The sequence below is a fragment of the Hyperolius riggenbachi genome, chromosome 1 (genome assembly GCF_040937935.1).
Source record: "Hyperolius riggenbachi isolate aHypRig1 chromosome 1, aHypRig1.pri, whole genome shotgun sequence".
NCBI classification, from domain to species: domain Eukaryota; kingdom Metazoa; phylum Chordata; class Amphibia; order Anura; family Hyperoliidae; genus Hyperolius; species Hyperolius riggenbachi.
In genome coordinates, this window is record NC_090646.1 from 407780131 (window position 1) to 407793048 (window position 12918).

At 40.4% G+C, this 12918-nt stretch overlaps 1 protein-coding gene across 1 annotated transcript in view; it reads right to left on the reverse strand.

Annotated features, from left to right (window-relative positions):
* SLC1A1 (solute carrier family 1 member 1) overlaps positions 1–12918 on the reverse strand; it is a 132006-nt gene that overhangs the window by 47228 nt on the left and 71860 nt on the right. The window lies entirely within an intron of this gene.

A 12918-nucleotide genomic window follows, 5' to 3' on the forward strand; every position in this document is an offset into this window, starting at 1 on the left:
GCTCAATCTACGCGATTCAATTACGATTCGATTTACGATCCGATTAAATCCGCCGTGTCCGATCGGGATTAGATTCATTTCAATTCGATTTGTCGGATTCGACATGTCAGATTTAATCGAATCGTAAATAGAATCGTAATCGAATCGCACAAATAATCGTATCGTGTAGATGGGGCTTTAGTATAACGCATACAATTAATGATCTCATACGTTTATTTTCCCTTTAGGTTTTCTTTAAGTTTTTTTATTCTACACTGAGTGCGGAACAGTGCTAAAGTGCTGGCCAAATAGTTAATTTCTTACCAGTAAAGGGAGGAAGATGAGGTCAGGTAATAGCTCTGTGCTGGGAAGTGAGAGCTGTTCAGTAGTGGGGGAATGCCCACTCTCTTTTGCAGGTGACACTTTTATGAATAGATCTGGGTTCATGGGACATTCTTTTGAGCAGACAATGTCTCTGGAACAGGTGCATCAAATATGAAAAATTGTGTGAATAATTGTCTAGTCACCTATTTACCTTAAACAAAAATGTGAAATCTAGTAGAGTGAATTAGTACTTTAAACATAATTCTAATGTATGAGGTGTCGCTGATAACATTCAGCAGTAAATCATCTGACTCACACAGATATAAGCAGGATAGCCGAAAGAATGCATGTAGCATAACTAGGGGGAACAACATATATCAATAGCCTTCAATTCATGATATCTTACACAAACAGTTCTCATAATAATAATTGGTTTCCTGTCTAAAGTTCAGTAGACAAGCGTATCCTTTCCAATTGATAATGAACTGTAATAGATAGATATTAAATATAAAGTAATTGGTCTCCACAATACACAATTGTGTCCAAGCAATAAAAGTCTGAAGATGCTTGAGTTAAATTGTTGAGTTACTATGGAAATATAACTCCCCATTGTCAGGCACAAGACTAAATATATTATCTAACAGCTTAATCAGCAGAACACCAAAATGTTATCTTTTTCTATGAAACAAAGCTTCTGCAGTTACAAATCCTTTACAAATTTGGAAAGAGCTAATTTCTGTGATTAGGGCTGCATCACTATCCTTTTTAAACTACAAGGGGTGGGGCACCGACTTATTCTTTGTGTTTCCCTACCAAACTCCCTTTCAGACACCTAGCCTTATACGCCCCCTTTCTACTAACCTCTTATTAAGAAGAAATTAAAAAACTGTTTATAGCTACATTGCCCACAACCTGTGGTGAGAAGGATGAGGAGAATGCCATCTTTATTCCCTTTAAAAATAGTACTTGGTTTTGTTGTAACTGACCAAGAAAAAGCATGTGGATCCAACTATCTGACTCTAACTTAAAGAGACACTGAAGCGAAAAAAAATGTATGATATAATGATTTGTTTGTGTAGTACAGGTAAATAAAACAACATTAGGAGCAGAGACAGGAGTCTAATATTGTTTTCCAGTACAGGAAGAGTTAAGAAACTCCAGTTGTTATCTATCCAAAAAAGCAATTAAGCTCCAGGACTTTCAAAGTCACAGAGAGCTCTGTCTTCTGAAGATTGATATATCAACTGTCAGTCACTGTATTTTATTTTTCTCTCCAGAGGACAGGTCAATAGTTCACAAGACTGCTCTGTAAAGGTGAGTAGTTTGTAAACTGTAAATATTAGAGAATGATGCAATGTTATCAAAAACACTATATAACAGAAAATAAAAATATGAGAGCATTTTCTTTGCTACTAAACTAGTAATTATCCGTACTACATAACCAATTCCTTATATCATCATTTTTTTTCGCTTCAGTGTCTCTTTAATGCCTAACCCTATCACCAATATACCTAGTCTTAACCATCCCACCAATACTGAGCCCTAAACTCTCTCTTCTATGTCTAAGCATAACCATCCCCAATGCCTAATCCTAGTTGTTGTATGTGTATCCCCAAATCCTCACTCATTCCTAAACAAAACCTCAACCCAATGCCTATAATGAAACACCCCTACCTAACCTTAACGTCCTACTATGCTTAACCACTATCTACCCTTGCAAATTAGTTTAACACCAAAATAACCATACATTCCTACTAATCCTTATATATAAAAAAGAACAGGACTATAAAAAGTGGTCTGTTACTTAGTGTGCACAAAAAAGTACATGGAATCACAAGAGTTATTGAGCAGTACTGCATATAAATGATGAGTACAACAGATCACTTACATGTTACCATATGTAGAGTAACTGAATTGCATATTTAGATATCTATTGATTTCATAATACAGCATGCATAAATACGGTAACACTAATAACAAAAACAACACAGTTTCTTGGTCTGACAAAACATGTTGGTTTTACACCAAGTGTGTTGAATTAATGTGCATTTGTGTAACTGAAGTTCTTTTCTAAGTATTATTCAAAGATAACGTTTAAGTGGCCGTTAGGGAGTTACAGGTTATTAAATTATCATTAATATTTAAATTGTTGGCAAACCACAAAACTGGAAGCCACCCAAAGAAAGGATGAGGAGTTATTTTAGTGATACAATACCAGGCTCTGAGCTATCACACAGACACATCGATTCGTCAGGCAAAGAAATGCCAGTAAATCCGGCCTGTAATTCTTATACTGGCAAATCTAGGCAATTCACTAAAGTGTGGACCTATTCTCCACGATTTCTTGCTAAACCAAATATGACCAAGGTTTGGATCTCCTTTAACATTCTGTGATGCTAATATCAAGAACAAGTAACCACTATTTCTTCCCATCTCTGACTTTTTATCATAATAAATATTGCTGTCAGCAATACTATCTCAGAAAAAAACACATATATAAATAGACAAATACTTGCTCTACTTACATAACATATGTATTGCGCTGTCCACGTTTTGATTTTAGTAATTTTTCTACAGTAAAAAAAAAAAGAAAATCCTTTTAGCATTTCCCATTTTAAAGAGAACCCGAGGTGTGTTTAAAGAATGTTATCTGCATACAGAGGCTGGATCTGCCTATACAGCCCAGCCTCTGTTGCTATCCCAAACCCCACTAAGGTCCCCCTGCACTCTGCAATCCCTCATAAATCACAGCCGTGCTGTGAGGCTGTGTTTACATCTGTAGTGTCAGTCTCAGCTGCTCCCCCGCCTCCTGCATAGCTCCGGTCCCTGCCCCCGTCCCTTCCCTCCAATTAGCAGGGAGGGAAGGGAGGCAGGTGGGGACAGGAGTTCTGCAGGAGGCGGGGAGAGCAGCAGACTGACACTAGAGAGATAAACACAGCCAGCTCTGACAAGCTGTTTGTCAGCAGCACGGCTGTGATTTATGAGGGATTGCAGAGTGCAGGGGGACCTTAGGGGGGTTTGGGATAGCAACAGAGGTTGGGCTGTATAGGCAGATCCAGCCTCTGTATGCAGATAATATTCTTCAAACCCACCTCGGGTTCTCTTTAAGTGTGGCTAATTTGAAGCCAATCCTGATGTCATTTCCTGCCCTACTCTCCTCTGCCTGATTTGCCCACCCTTCACTATAGAAAGTGAAAGAAAAGTTCTCAGCATGAGAAATATTGGCCAATCAGAGAGGAACAGAAGTGTGGGAGGGGAAAACAGAAGGGAAAAATGCTTCAGTCAATCAGACTGAATTAGTTAAGTCTGAGGGGAAATAGAGAAGCAAAAAAGGACAACCCAGCTTGCCCTGCAACCTCCTTTTTGTGTACCAAATTTTGTGTGTACCAAATAAGAGTCAGGTAAACCGGGGAATGATCATTTACCAACAAGAAAAGTAATAGCGATTTTAACTTTTGGATTGCCTGGTTAGCATCTTTATTACTTGTTTACCAGATAAAAATAAAGAATTGATTTTAGATTGTATTCTCGACAGTTACACTTTAATGTGCAGGTGCTGCCCCCTTCTCCATTATATGTATTCAGCTGCCCCATCATTCAAGTACAGCAGCCCTCATGTCTACCATAATTAGCTTTATCCATTCAGACAGCAGATCCCTCTCTCATGTGCAGTCCACTCTTTGAAGCCATTCCTTATTTATTTTAAGCCTGCTCTTCCACGCCCAACTCACTGCCTATGTGACCTCTAGGGATGGTCAATGAGATTAAAATAATTCTGAGTTGATGCAGGGTTATGCATGGAAATGTAAGCAGCTTTGAAAATGGACCAATCAACCTAAGGTGGAATTAACCACTTAAGGACCGGGCTGTGTTTTAGAGATCTGTGCTGCGTGGACTCTGCAGCCCGCAGCACAGATCGTGAATACAGCAGGGCGATCAGACTTCCCCCCTTTTTTCCCCACTAGGGGATGACCTGCTGGGGGGGTCTGATCGCCGCCGCTCAGTGTGGCCGAGCGGGGGAGGGGGGCTCCTCAAAGCCCCCCTCTGCAGCGTTTTCCGTCCTCCCTACCTCTTCCTGCCTCTCGCTATGGCTCTAATGTGCGCAGGACAGATTTCCGTCCTGCGCATTGTAGGATAGGCTTCAGCCTATCAAATGACGGCAATCCCCGGCCAATCAGAGGCCAGGGATCGCCGATCTGCCCTACGCAGCAGCGCCGTATGATGTAAACAGCGGGGATTTCTTCCCCGCGTGTTTACATTTTGCCGGCGAGCCGCGATCAGCGGCTCTCCGGCTGTTCACGGAGACACCCTCCGTGAACTGACATGGAAAGGCCACTCTATCGAGCGGCGGTTTCCATGGTAACCCACTTAAGACCTGCTGACGCCTATGGGCGTTAGCTGGTCGTTAAGTGGTTAATTTTGTCCATTTTCAAGCTGCATACATTTGCATCCAGGATTTGCATAATCCTACATCAACTCATCTCATTGACCATCCTTAGTGACCTCCACAGAAATCTAATCCTTGTTTTAGCACCAAATGTGGCAGTCCTGGTGGTCAATTTTTCTGTCGTTGTTGGGAGAGGTGGGTGCTGGTGTTAGCTACCGGTTAACATTATATGACTCATTAAGAAGGAACAGAGGCTCCAAAAGTCATATAAAATAGTTACAAAAAGTGAGGTAGGATGGACTTAGCTCACTGAGGAGACCGCTCTAGGATGATCAACTTCTTTTATTAAAATTGGAAAAAGATTCTCTGTACAGCAACACATTTCTTGGTACAAAGCATAAACTTGATCATGAAAATATATAAGAGAGTGAGTGTCTCTGCAGGTGGTCTGTAGGGGACTGAGACACTGTACTGCTAGATATAGAGAAACTCCCTCTCTTATATATTTGCCTGATGGACTGGAATTTGTCCCAAGATGCGCGTTGTTATACAGAATTTTTCTAATTTCAATAAAACAATTTGATCATCCAAGAAAAAGTCTCCTCAGTGAGGTAAGTTCACCCTTACTTCAACATTAAGGCTGTTTTTGAATATTTGATCTAACTTTTGGCACATCTGTTCCTTCTTGCAAAAACACAGAAGAGTTGCCGAACTACACAAAATTACAGAACTAGGGTGGACTGCCTGGAGAAGCTACAAAACGTCCATGTTTAATGATAAAATATCAAAGTCACATTGGTTATTACATTTGCAAGGGGTAGCCTGACTATTAGCAACATATCAATACAGGCATGTTGTATGTAAGTTTCTGTTAAAACATAGCCTACACAGTGAACTTTTCTAATCTGCAATGACTGGATGTTAGGCCTCTTTCCTGAGATGTGTTCTTGGGGTTTTTTTTAACACATTTTTTGACATAGAAATGCATTCAATCAATAGGCTGATTCTATTTTTTCAGTTTGTGAAAAAAATGTAGCTTACTACTTCTTTCTGTTTTTTTTTTTAATTACATTGTGCTATAGCCACGGATGTGCATGTTTTAACATGTATGTTAAACCATATGTGCAAAAGTGCTTTTGTCCAAATGCTACATTAAGTGGAAACATCACCTAAAACTAGAAACATATCAATTTTAAATAGCTACTACATAAAAGTACAAAATCAGTAAGAGTTGTGTGAATGACTTTCCAGGCTGCTTCAAATAAACATTTATATAATACTCATATGATAATAAGCTGAGGTGCAATCTGCACACTTAATAATTAACCCATGATTAAAGAAAAGACGGAGTTATTATCTACAAAGATAGAGTTACAATACCGTATAAAGATAAAGCAAGCATCCCATGTGTTTCCACATATCTATGGAAACAACAACAGCACAAGGGAGCACATCACCTCTAAATACCTAAATACACATATAGACGGTATACGAAAAGACAACTGAAATGCAATACATATTTGTTAAGAGTCAACTAGTGAATGCACTTTAAAGTGGATCCGAGATGAACTTTTACTTATTGCATAATTGTTTTCCTTTCCTATTGTTTATAGGGCATTCCTCAAGCCAAACACTTTTTTGTTTTTGTTTTAATACTCAAATTCCCTATAAACTAAATAAACCACGCCCACAGGTTTTCAGAGAGCCTTGGCAGTAGCAAGGGCACATGGGAGCTCAGTCTGGGCAGGAGAAGGAGGAGGTGTTACTAGCCATTGATTTCAGAGGCGGAGGGAGGAGGGGGGGATTCGTTTTTTTTCACTGGCTGAGTGTTCAAGATATAGATAAGCCTGCCTCACAACATGGCTGCTGTCATTTTATCACAGGAAGAAATAATCATTTTCTATTAAAGCTGTTTGCAGCTAGATTTGCTGTGTAAACTATCTAAACTTTAGATAAGATATCTAAGACAAGTTACTTGTTATATAGTTAGTTTTTCATCTCAGATCCGCTTTAACGACTTGTGCTGTATTAATGCAACGCTAAAGAGATGTTGTCATCATTTACTTCTCAATTCAGGGCTAACATGTACATTAATTATCAGGTACACTTTTATATGCTTACTGTTATATTGTAAAGCCTGGTCCTCTACTCAGAGGCTAAGTGCATTAACTGATACCTTAAAGCTGATGTTAACACCTTCCTGAGGTCTTAGCTTAGGCTCCCCCATTAATGTTAACAATGTCCTGAAGCCTCACACTAACCTAATCTTCTAACATTTTCCTCTTTCTTATATCAGACTCTAACCTTTATCAGACTCTTTTAACCCTATCAACTAAAACTACTCCCCCCCTCTCTCGCACACACACACCCTATCTCTTAACACCAATCCTCCGAATTAAAGCCTAATCCTAACTAATACTCACATGCCATCATTCAGTCCCTTTCTCCCTGAAAGCCTGTAGTCAAGTGTTGGTGCTGGGTGTGGGGAAGAGCCACCATCGCCAATGGACAGTATTAGTAAGCACAGTCACTATCAGCCTGAGCTTGGTGAATGACTTCCCCTATGCAACACTTTAAAGCTGGCCAAAGAATGTTTGGTTTAGTGATAGATCAGTTAAACGCAGGGCTATGGAGTCGGTACAAAAATCATCACTCCTCAGTTTATGAAACCACCTCCCCTGACTCCAAGTATCCAAAATTTCAGGGCTATGAAGTGCGTACAAAAATCATTCAACTCCAACTCCTCCAAGTATATGAAACCTCCGACTCCCGGTACCTAAAATTGCTCCGACTCCTCAGCCCTGGTTAAAAGATCCATATGTTCCAGCTGTTGATCTGTACACTGTCTCTGTTCAACATTAGAATACATTTTAACAGAAATCTTGTATAATATTGATCTGACTGCTAACTACTGCCCACTGGTATTTCCACTGGTACATCGATTGAAATATTGAAAGAAAATGTATTTCAATTCATCTTTGGTAATTTGATGATTTTATGAAGTGTAATGTTGAAGCTAATGAAAATATCATACAATGTATGGCCAGCTTTAGGTGATTAAAGAAAACCTGATACACAACATTTAAAGCAAACCTGGCAGCAGAATCTACTGGGAAGGAAGGAGGGGAGAGAACCTTGCTGACTGGCGTAGTAATGTCACATGAACAGCTGAGCAGCCATCGGGGACAATGCGACAAAGGCTGGGATCTCTACTTTAGAAAGAAAATGGTACTGAAGTCTCTACATAGTGCAAAAAGTAAATGGCAAGTTTACTACAATCCTTATACCCTTTCAATTTAATACACATGTAAAAACTATTGTCACTGGAAACATATATATATATATCATAGCTAATGCATAGTCACTTGTGTCCCTTGAACTGTTAGTACTGTTGTCACCCTTGCAGGCCGCTTGTGCTAGATGCTGGAAGAGATCAGGGTGTCCTGAGTGCACAACAATAATGGATAAACCACAGGAATGTGCAGAATACACAGATAAGTCCCATTCAAGCATGATTGCAGGAGACATTCAGTTCTAAATCGTTCATATTCAGAATGACTGTCAGAAACTAATGAAGTGCATGCTGTAATAAGATAAGCCTTAATTTCTAAAGCACCTATAGGTACCAGTATTAAAATAGAAGATTGACTTACAAAATTATAGCAATCTGCCACCCAGTAAAATACCTATAACAAGCACTTCACATTTTGCAGCTATCAAGGTATGTTATTTGAAAAGACAGGATGCCATCAGCAGCAATGTCACTGTGATGCTCTGACTCTCCCCTATTGAGAATTCACATATTTTGGAGTCAGGAAACAACTCCTGAAAATTGTTGGATGAAGCTTGCTGAATGTGCACTCTACAGTATAATACTGCTCTCCCTATAGCTTGCTGAATGTGCACTCTACAGTATAATACTGCTCTCCCTATACCTTGCTGAATGTGCACTCTACAGTATAATACTGCTCTCCCTATAGCTTGCTGTATGTGCGCTCCATAATACTGCTCTCCCTATAGCTTGCTGAATGTGCACTCTACAGTATAATACTGCTCTCCCTATAGCTTGCTGAATGTGCACTCTACAGTATAATACTGCTCTCCCTATACCTTGCTGAAGGTGCACTCTACAGTATAATACTGCTCTCCCTATAGCTTGCTGAATGTGCACTCTACAGTATAATACTGCTCTCCCTATAGATTGCTGAATGTGCAATCTACAGTATAATACTGCTCTCCCTATAGCTTGCTGAATGTGCACTCTACAGTATAATACTGCTCTCCCTATAGCTTGCTGTATGTGCGCTCCATAATACTGCTCTCCCTATAGATTGCTGAATGTGCAATCTACAGTATAATACTGCTCTCCCTATAGCTTGCTGAATGTGCACTCTACAGTATAATACAGCTTGCTGAATGTGCACTCTACAGTATAATACTGCTCTCCCTATAGCTTGCTGAATGTGCACTCTACAGTATAATACTGCTCTCCCTATAGCTTGCTGAATGTGCGCTCCATAATACTGCTCTCCCTATAGATTGCTGAATGTGCAATCTACAGTATAATACTGCTCTCCCTATAGCTTGCTGAATGTGCACTCTACAGTATAATACAGCTTGCTGAATGTGCACTCTACAGTATAATACTGCTCTCCCTATAGCTTGCTGAATGTGCACTCTACAGTATAATACTGCTCTCCCTATAGCTTGCTGTATGTGCGCTCCATAATACTGCTCTCCCTATAGATTGCTGAATGTGCAATCTACAGTATAATACTGCTCTCCCTATAGCTTGCTGAATGTGCACTCTACAGTATAATACAGCTTGCTGAATGTGCACTCTACAGTATAATACTGCTCTCCCTATAGCTTGCTGAATGTGCACTCTACAGTATAATACTGCTCTCCCTATAGCTTGCTGAATGTGCACTCTACAGTATAATACTGCTCTCCCTATAGCTTGCTGAATGTGCACTCTACAGTATAATACTGCTCTCCCTATACCTTGCTGAATGTGCACTCTACAGTATAATACTGCCCTCCCTATAGCTTGCTGAATGTGCACTCTACAGTATAATACTGCTCTCCCTATACCTTGCTGAATGTGCACTCTACAGTATAATACTGCTCTCCCTATAGCTTGCTGAATGTGCACTCTACAGTATAATACTGCTCTCCCTATAGCTTGCTGAATGTGCACTCTACAGTATAATACTGCTCTCCCTATAGCTTGCTGAATGTGCACTCTACAGTATAATACTGCTCTCCCTATACCTTGCTGAATGTGCACTCTACAGTATAATACTGCTCTCCCTATAGCTTGCTGTATGTGCGCTCCATAATACTGCTCTCCCTATAGCTTGCTGAATGTGCACTCTACAGTATAATACTGCTCTCCCTATAGCTTGCTGAATGTGCACTCTACAGTATAATACTGCTCTCCCTATACCTTGCTGAAGGTGCACTCTACAGTATAATACTGCTCTCCCTATAGATTGCTGAATGTGCAATCTACAGTATAATACTGCTCTCCCTATAGCTTGCTGAATGTGCACTCTACAGTATAATACTGCTCTCCCTATAGCTTGCTGTATGTGCGCTCCATAATACTGCTCTCCCTATAGATTGCTGAATGTGCAATCTACAGTATAATACTGCTCTCCCTATAGCTTGCTGAATGTGCACTCTACAGTATAATACTGCTCTCCCTATAGCTTGCTGAATGTGCACTCTACAGTATAATACTGCTCTCCCTATAGCTTGCTGAATGTGCACTCTACAGTATAATACTGCTCTCCCTATAGCTTGCTGAATGTGCACTCTACAGTATAATACTGCTCTCCCTATAGCTTGCTGAATCTGCACTCTACAGTATAATACTGCTCTCCCTATACCTTGCTGAATGTGCACTCTACAGTATAATACTACCATCCCTATAGCTTGCTGAATGTGCACTCTACAGTATAATACTGCTCTCCCTATACCTTGCTGAATGTGCACTCTACAGTATAATACTGCTCTCCCTATAGCTTGCTGAATGTGCACTCTACAGTATAATACTGCTCTCCCTATAGCTTGCTGAATGTGCACTCTACAGTATAATACTGCTCTCCCTATAGCTTGCTGAATGTGCACTCTACAGTATAATACTGCTCTCCCTATAGCTTGCTGAATGTGCACTCTACAGTATAATACTGCTCTCCCTATACCTTGCTGAATGTGCACTCTACAGTATAATACTGCTCTCCCTATAGCTTGCTGAATGTGCACTCTACAGTATAATACTGCTCTCCCTATAGATTGCTGAATGTGCAATCTACAGTATAATACTGCTCTCCCTATAGCTTGCTGAATGTGCACTCTACAGTATAATACTGCTCTCCCTATAGCTTGCTGTATGTGCGCTCCATAATACTGCTCTCCCTATAGATTGCTGAATGTGCAATCTACAGTATAATACTGCTCTCCCTATAGCTTGCTGAATGTGCACTCTACAGTATAATACTGCTCTCCCTATAGCTTGCTGAATGTGCACTCTACAGTATAATACTGCTCTCCCTATAGCTTGCTGTATGTGCGCTCCATAATACTGCTCTCCCTATAGATTGCTGAATGTGCAATCTACAGTATAATACTGCTCTCCCTATAGCTTGCTGAATGTGCACTCTACAGTATAATACTGCTCTCCCTATAGCTTGCTGAATGTGCACTCTACAGTATAATACTGCTCTCCCTATAGCTTGCTGAATGTGCACTCTACAGTATAATACTGCTCTCCCTATAGCTTGCTGAATGTGCACTCTACAGTATAATACTGCTCTCCCTATAGCTTGCGGAATGTGCACTCTACAGTATAATACTGCTCTCCCTATACATTGCTAAATGTGCACTCTACAGTATAATACTGCCCTCCCTATAGCTTGCTGAATGTGCACTCTACAGTATAATACTGCTCTCCCTATACCTTGCTGAATGTGCACTCTACAGTATAATACTGCTCTCCCTATAGCTTGCTGAATGTGCACTCTACAGTATAATACTGCTCTCCCTATAGCTTGCTGAATGTGCACTCTACAGTATAATACTGCTCTCCCTATAGCTTGCTGAATGTGCACTCTACAGTATAATACTGCTCTCCCTATACCTTGCTGAATGTGCACTCTACAGTATAATACTGCTCTCCCTATAGCTTGCTGTATGTGCGCTCCATAATACTGCTCTCCCTATAGCTTGCTGAATGTGCACTCTACAGTATAATACTGCTCTCCCTATAGCTTGCTGAATGTGCACTCTACAGTATAATACTGCTCTCCCTATACCTTGCTGAAGGTGCACTCTACAGTATAATACTGCTCTCCCTATAGATTGCTGAATGTGCAATCTACAGTATATTACTGCTCTCCCTATAGCTTGCTGAATGTGCACTCTACAGTATAATACTGCTCTCCCTATAGCTTGCTGTATGTGCGCTCCATAATACTGCTCTCCCTATAGATTGCTGAATGTGCAATCTACAGTATAATACTGCTCTCCCTATAGCTTGCTGAATGTGCACTCTACAGTATAATACTGCTCTCCCTATAGCTTGCTGAATGTGCACTCTACAGTATAATACTGCTCTCCCTATAGCTTGCTGAATGTGCACTCTACAGTATAATACTGCTCTCCCTATAGCTTGCTGAATGTGCACTCTACAGTATAATACTGCTCTCCCTATAGCTTGCTGAATGTGCACTCTACAGTATAATACTGCTCTCCCTATACCTTGCTGAATGTGCACTCTACAGTATAATACTGCCCTCCCTATAGCTTGCTGAATGTGCACTCTACAGTATAATACTGCTCTCCCTATACCTTGCTGAATGTGCACTCTACAGTATAATACTGCTCTCCCTATAGCTTGCTGAATGTGCACTCTACAGTATAATACTGCTCTCCCTATAGCTTGCTGAATGTGCACTCTACAGTATAATACTGCTCTCCCTATAGCTTGCTGAATGTGCACTCTACAGTATAATACTGCTCTCCCTATAGCTTGCTGAATGTGCACTCTACAGTATAATACTGCTCTCCCTATACCTTGCTGAATGTGCACTCTACAGTATAATACTGCTCTCCCTATAGCTTGCTGAATGTGCACTCTACAGTATAATACTGCTCTCCCTATAGATTGCTGAATGTGCAATCTACAGTATAATACTGCTCTCCCTATAGCTTGCTGAATGTGC